This window comes from Myotis davidii, unplaced genomic scaffold, assembly GCF_000327345.1.
Source record: "Myotis davidii unplaced genomic scaffold, ASM32734v1 scaffold125, whole genome shotgun sequence".
Classification (NCBI taxonomy): domain Eukaryota; kingdom Metazoa; phylum Chordata; class Mammalia; order Chiroptera; family Vespertilionidae; genus Myotis; species Myotis davidii.
The window spans coordinates 4,062,737-4,070,502 of record NW_006299390.1 but is presented as its reverse complement, the minus strand read 5'-3'; the positions used below and the strand labels follow the sequence as shown (position 1 = coordinate 4,070,502).

The 7,766-nt window shown below is 38.8% G+C and overlaps 1 long non-coding RNA gene across 1 annotated transcript in view; it reads left to right on the top strand.

Annotated features, from left to right (window-relative positions):
* The window catches only part of LOC107184860, a 17,560-nt gene extending 10,872 nt beyond the window's left edge, over nt 1–6,688 (top strand). The window contains exon 3 of the long non-coding RNA XR_001515764.1: nt 6,676–6,688. This is a non-coding gene — a long non-coding RNA (uncharacterized LOC107184860). The remainder of the gene's footprint in view (nt 1–6,675) is intronic.
* Nucleotides 6,689–7,766: the final 1,078 nt, after the last annotated feature.

Sequence of the window (7,766 nt, the reverse complement as noted above, 5' to 3'; positions counted from 1 at the left end):
CTTTATAGATCTTTTTAAATTTTATTGAATTGCCGAAACCGGTTTGGCTCAGTGGATAGAGCGTTGGCCTGTGGATTCAAGGGTCCCAGGTTCGATTCCTGTCAAGGGCATGTGGTTGCGGGCACATCCCCAGTAGGGGGAGTGCAGGAGGCAGCTGATCGATGTTTCTCTCTCATAGATGTTTCTAACTCTCTATCCCTCCCCCTTCCTCTCTGTAAAAAATCAATAAAATGTATTAAAAAATAATTTTATATAAATGGAATTATAGTATACAATCTTTCAAGATTGGCATAATTCTTTTGAGGCCCATCCATGTTGCATTTATTGAGAGTTCATTCCTTTTTGGTGCTGAGTAATATTCCATAGTATGGATGTACCACTGTTTAACCACTTACCTTTTTAAAAAAATGTTTTTATTGATTTCAGAGAAAGAAAGGGAGAGGGAGCGAGAGAAACATCAATGATGAGAATCATCCATCGGCTGTCTCCTGCACATCCGCTACTGGGGATCAAGCCTGCAGCCAGGCATGTGCCCTAAGCTGGAATCCAACGATGATCTTCTCGTTCATGGGTGAGCACTCAACCACTGAGCCACAACAGCCAGGCTATCTTTTTAAGGACATTTGAGTTGTTTCCAGTTTTGAGCTATCATGAATAAAGCTGCTATTACTATTCATATAGGTGTTTTCATCTCTCTGGGATAGATGCCCAAGGGTATAATTGCTGGGTTGTATATTAAGCACATATTTAATTTTTTTCAGAACCTGTCAAACAATTTTCCACAGTGACTGTACCACTCTGGAATTTTACATTCCCACTAGCAATGTATGAGAGATCTTGTCTCTCTGCATCCTCACCAACATATGGTGCTATTGGTCTTTTTTCCTTGAGCCATTCTGTCACATGTGGTGATACCCTAGGATTTTAATTTGCATTTCTCATATGGTGTTGGGCATCTTTTCATGTGCTTATTTCTTCAGTGAAATTCCTGTCCATGTCTTTTGCCCATTTTGTAATTTGATTGCTTGTTTTTAACTGTTTTGAGAGTTTTTTAAAAAAAATATATTCTAGACAGAAGTCATTTGTTATATGTGCCTTACAAGTATTTTCTCCAAGTCTGTAGCTCGTCTTTTTAAAAAAATTAAATTTAGCTCTGCTGTGGCTCCGTTGTTTGAGTGACATCCTGTGCACTGGAAGTTTGCAGGTTCCATTTCTCGTCAGGGCACATGCCTGGGTTGTGGGTTTGATCCCTGGTTGGAGTGCATGTGGGAGGCAACCAATCTACGTTTCTCTCTCAAATCAACATTTCTCTCTCTCTCTCTTTCTCTTTCTCTCTCTGAAATTAATAAAAAATAAATTTATTGGGATGGCATTCATTAATAAAATTACATGTTTCAAGTGTACAATTCTATAATACATCATTTATATATTGCATTGTGCGCTCACCACCCAAAGTCTAGTCTCCTTCCTTCACTATATATTTTACCCCCTTTACCCACTTTGACCTCCCTCCACCCCTCTTGTAGTTTGTCTTTTCATTCTGTAACAGTGTCTTTCACAGAACAAGTTTTTAAAAAAATTGTATGAAGTCCAGTTTATCATTTTTTCTTTTATGGATTATGCTTTTGGGGTCAAATCTAAAAGACTCTTTTTCCAGCCCCACAGTCACAGATTTTATCCTGTGTTTTCTAAAAGTTGTAGTTTTATAACTTCTACTTAAGTCCGTAGAACTCATTTTGAATTAATTTCTTTATAAGGTGTGAGGTTTGGGTTTTGGAGGGAGGGGGCCTGGGAATATCCAATCGCTCCTGCACCATTTGTGGAAAAGGCTATCATTTGACCATTGACTTACTTTTGCATCTTTGCCAAAAATTAGTGAGGCAGATATATGTGGATCTATTTCTAGTTTGAGATAATCACAAAAGATGCAGATGAAAATGACAAAGCTTCAAGAAATTAGAGAGATGCTAATAAATATGAAAGTCATATAAAGTAATTTAGGACAAGGATAGCAGCTATTCCTGAATAAAAACCCACTGAGTAGAATGTCAGAGACTTATTCAAAGAGAATTTTCCTAAAATGAAGGAGGAGGTGAATCTGGGCTCTGGCCGGATAGTTTAGTTGGTTAGAGCATCGTCCCAATACGCCAAGAGTAGATGCAAGAAGCAACCAGTGAACACATAAGTAAATGCAACAACAAATCTCTCTCTCTCTCTTCTTCTCTCTCAAGTCAATAAATAAAAAATTTAAAGTAAATTTACAGATTGAAAGAACATAGTGTTCCTTGAAATTTTGAGAAAAAGCACCTGACACAAAAATTACTCAAACTTCAAGAATAAAATAATTTTTTAAGTATTTCAAACAGATAAAGCAAGTCATATTTAAGGTTGGTAAAAAAAAAATGTGGTTAGCTAACTTCAGACTTCTCAAAATAAATATTCAAGAAAAATAGTGGAGCTTTGTTTATAAAATTCTGAGAAAATGAAAATGCTACTTAAGAATATTCAGCCCAGATAAAATATTATTCAAATATAAAAAAGGCAAAGGTAGACTTTGTCAAACATGAAAATGTTAAAGGAATATAACATCCATGATGTAACTTTCAGAACAACAAAAATAGCAATAACTGTTTGACAATGACATTAAGTCAATTAAAAGATTAATCAATATAAAGAACTCAGTAATAGAAAAGTCATATAAAAGGATTGGGGATAAACATTGATCCATTTAAATAGTATGACCAGTAACAAACAATTATGGGAATGATGGTTACAGAACAGAGTATGAATGGGATAAGTTTGAGTAATGCAAACATAATAATATAACTAACAAAAATCAGAAGATGAAAGAGTGAGGTTAAAGGAAATGTGAGATTTCAAATATATCTTTCAAAGCTGGGAGTTACGAGCTATTGTTTAGATTGAAACATGTATTTTAAAATCTTTAGAGACCTGGCCGGAGTGATTCTGTGGTTGAGCGTTGACCTATGAACCAGGAGGTCATGTTTCGATTCCCAGTTGGGGCACAGGCACAGGTTGCAGGCTCGATCTGAGTGTGGGGAGTGCAGGAGGCAGCTGATCAATGATTCTCTCTCATCATTGATGTTTCTCTCTCTCTCCCTTTCTTTCTCTTTGAAATCAATAAAAAATATCGAGAATTTTTAAGAAGTAACATTTCAATCTAAACAATAGCTCTTGACCTCTAACGAATGAAGTAGCTTTGGGGAAACAATATCTTTTGTGGTAAGGAAGTATTTAAAGTTCAACAATTCCTTTCATTTCACTTTAATTTCTTTTTTCTTGTATTAAAAACTGATTGATAATAATACTATCAAATCAGTTTTAATCCTAGTACAATTTTATAACTATTAAATGTACTGCTGATTTATACTAACACTGATTAACACATATTTAAAACTTTGTAGGAGTCTAGTTCCTGGGATATTAAAATGGGATAATTTTGAAACCCGAAAAGTCAGTGTTCATGCTACCAGCACCTATAGGTAGAAACGAGAATTGAATCTTAATGGGTGCTTTATTCAGATGGCCAGCGATATGAGAAGATGGCAGGTTATGTACCCATCCTACATCTCAAGGCCGCCTTTTTTTTTGAGAGAAACATCAATGATGAGAGAGAATGATTGATCGGCTGCCTCCTCCTGGGAATTGAGCCTGCAACCCAAGCAGGTGCCCTGATCTGCAATAGAACCATGACCTCCTGGTTCATGCATGGGTTGAAGCTCAACCACTGAGCCACACCAGCCAGGTTCGAGTCTGCCCTTTTTTATTATATAAGGAGAAGAAAAGTGTAGGTAAAGGGTTTGAAATTCAGGGGAAAAGGTTAGTCAGATAAAAGCTGCAGTCAGGTGATTTTCTGAGCATCCCTTCATCTGCTGATAGTGACCTGGGCTGCGGGAAAGTCTCTTCCTGGAGCACAATGGCTTGGATACCATCTTGATCATGTCCAGTCCTCCTGGGCACAAGGGTCAAATTGCTTCCAGTTTTCCTGAAGTCCTGGGGATAGGCCGTCACACATTTTAGTTCCTGGAACAATAGCTTTTTACACGCATTAATTATCAAGCCTATTAACTACCTAGTTAAGCTAAATATTTTTAAGTTCTTGAGTTCCTCATGAATTTGAAGAGAGTTTAATGATGGTACTATTTACAAAAGCAGGGGCAGGGTTTAAAGAAACCAACAAGGGGGATTACTGCATTGCAGAACTAGTGACAGCTAAGACCTGTATCCACTTAGTCTCAAAGGTAGAAGAGGAAGGAAAGGCCACTAGAACACAGAGAGGGCAGCTGCATGAAGAAGGCTGGGACCTACGTGGAGAAATGCATCAACCCCCAAAGAGAAATCTGAGGGATTAAGTGTACTCACCTCACTTCTCCAGGCTTCTGTGTCCTGCGGTGACATTTACTGGCTAAACCCAGCTAGAAACCGATTGAATCAAGCAATCTGTGCAGGTCACCGTCCTGCAGCACAGCATAGAATGACAACCGGTGAGGAGTGGCTGTAGCCCAGCCCCTCCTGATTTTAATGCCCCTAGTATTTCTGTAGAATAGAATTAAATAATTTAGTTCTTAAGTAGGCCTTTGTTCACATGTTAATCGCTCTTTCTGCTCAGCTCCTTTTGTTCTCGTGAATGTCGTTGTAAGTTGCTGATGTGGTGTCTATTTGTCAAGCGGGAGGAGATAACTTCAGGGTCACAAGGAGAATTTATGCGTTTGTTTTGCAGAAAGGAAGAATGTCTTCAAGGTTTCTGTGACCAGCTGCTGCCTCCCAGGACTCTGATGTGAAAAAAGTGTTATCTATGACTAAAGAAACAGACTTCTCTCTCAGTTCCCTGGAACCTCCCCTCCCCTCCTCCCTAGCTGCATAAAAACTCCCTACTTTTGTGTTTTTGAGAGAGCCGCATTTGAGAGATCTTCTTCTGTCATCCTCTTGCCTCAGCCAGATCCAATAAACCTTTCTCTGACTCCAAGTACCAGTGTCCCAATGTTTTGGCCTACTAGGGCATTGGGTACATGAACCCAAATTTTGGGAGGTGATTCTGTCTATCCATTGAGCCAAACCAGTTAGGGCTACAGATACTTTTTAATAAACATAGAATTTATTGTATTTTCCCCTTCTTTTAAAGAGTGTTGATTGCGTATTCAATCAGTATAGCTATCCATCCATCCATCATCCATCCATTTATTCATCCATCCATCCAATCCACCTTTCAAGCCATATACATGCATAGAAAGATATCTGGAATGTTACCATAATGTTAATGGTGATACTTTTTGGATGATGAGATTTGAGGTATTTTTTTAAAATTGAGATATAATTTATATAGCCTAGGATTTACCCCTTTAAAATGTAATATTCAATGGTTTTTAGTATAGTCATAAGGTTATACAACCATCACCACTATCTAACTTCAGAAAATTTTTATTACCCCTAAAGAAACTCCATATCCATTAGCAGTCATTCTCCATTTCTCCCTGCCCCAGCCCCTAGCAACCACTAATCTACTGTCTCTATGAATTTCCTATTCTGAACATTTCATATAAATGGAACATATACTATTTGGCCTTTTGTGACTGGCTTTTCTCATAGCATAATGTTTTTAAAACCCACCCATGTTGTAACATGTATCAATACTTCATTTCTTTTTGTTGAGAATAATATTCCATTGTACAGATATACCACATTTTGTTTATTCATTAATTAATGCACACTTTTAGACTATTATGAGTAGTGGTATTATAAACATTTGTGTATAATTTTTGTGGGGGCATATGTTTTCATTTCTAGAGTATATACCTAGGAATGGAATTGCCGAGTCAAATGGTAAGGAGCTGCCAAACTTTTCTACAGCAGTTACACCATTTACATTCCCATTAGCAATGGTACGGGCTGAAATTTCTCCACATTCTCGTCAACACTGTTACTGTCTGTCTTTTTCATTATACCATCTTAGTGGGTATGAAACAGTAGCTTAGCATTAGCTTTGATTGCATTTTTCTGATGGCTATGATGTTGAGCATCTTTTCATGCATTTATTGGCCATTTGTGTATGTTTTTTGGAGGAATATCTATTTTAATCCTGTGTCCAATATTTGGTAAAAGTTTTATTGAGATATAATTCACATGCTATATAACTCACCCACTTAAAGTACACCATTCAGTAGCTTTCAGTATATTAGTAAAGTTGTGCCACCATCATCACTAATTTCAGAACACTTAAATCACTTCAAAAAAGAAACCCCATACCCAGTAACTGTCAACCTTTAATCCTCCCATTTCCCCCAACCCTAGACAACCATTAATCTACTACAGATTTGCCTATTCTATTTTATATAAATGGAATCATAAAATATGTGGTCTTTCATATATCATTGACTATACTACCTTCTCCCACTTAATATAATGTTTTCAAGGTTCATCCATGTCGTTGCATGTAGATGTCCTTCATTGTATTACTAACATTCTGTTGTATGGATATGCCAAAGTTTACTTGTCCATTCATCAGCTGATGAACATGTGGATTGTTTCCAACCAGTTATTAGTATACAGGTGGACACATGCTTATTTCCCCTGGGTAAACCTTGGAGTGGAATTGGTGGGTTAAATCATAACTATGTTTAACTATTTTTGAAATACGTTTTTATTGGTTTTAAAGAGAAAGGAAGGGAGATGGGGAGAGAACAAGAGAGAAACATCCATATAAGAGAGAAACATTGATCAGCTGCCTCCTGCACGCCCCTACTGGGGACTGAGCCCAAAACTCGGGCATGTGTCCTGACTGGGAATCAAACCAGTGACCTTTTGGTGCATGGCACTGTGCTCAACCAACTGAGCCACACTGGCCAGAGCTATGTTTAAGTTTTTGAGGAACCACCAAGACTATTTTTAAATGTGGCTATACCATTTTACATTCCCCCTCACCCCCTGCCCACCCACCCCAGCAGTACATGAGGGTTCTATGTCACCACCAATTGTTGATATTCTCTCTCTCTCTCTCTCTCTAACTCTCTCTCTCTAAGCCATCTTAATGGAGGTAAAATGGTACCTCATTGGGATTTTAATTTTGACTTTGACTTGACGATGAAATCCAGGTTCCAGGTTGGAATGTTTGGGTGAATGGAGATATCATTGGCTGTTTTGCATTGGATATTATAGGAAGAGACTTAGGAGGGAGATGGTGAATTGCATTTTGGACCAGTTGATATTGAGGCGACAATGGGATATTCAGATGCAGTTGTCTAGTCATTGAATGGTTAAGTGGGCATGGAGCCCAAGAGAAAGGGCTGGTTGGGTAGGCAGGTGGAAATGGAAACCCTCAGGAAGTGTGCAGGAGAAGAGGCCCAGATCCAGAACCCCCAGGAGACCAAGCTTTATGGCAAATTAGTGTGGTGTTTCAGAGCCCCGTGCTTTCGAGCCAGGCAGCCTGTTCTCAGCATTGTGACCTAAGGCAAGTTATTTTACCTTATTTTCCACATCTGTAAAATGAGCATAACAATAACACAGCTAGAACAGTGCATGCTATTTTTCGTTTCTTTAAAAGCTGCCCAAGAAGGTGAAGAAGGAGAAGCTCTAAGATATTGCCTACTGTTTGGAGTGGACGCTCAGCGCCAGGCCCAGGGAGATAGATCCCGTCCACGAGGAGTGTCGTTCCCATCGTGGCCACAAGGGGGTGCCCTCGCTCTCCTCTAGGACCTGCCCCGTGACGACCCCGCCCCCGCGCCGACCTCGGAAGCACTTCATCCACCCCT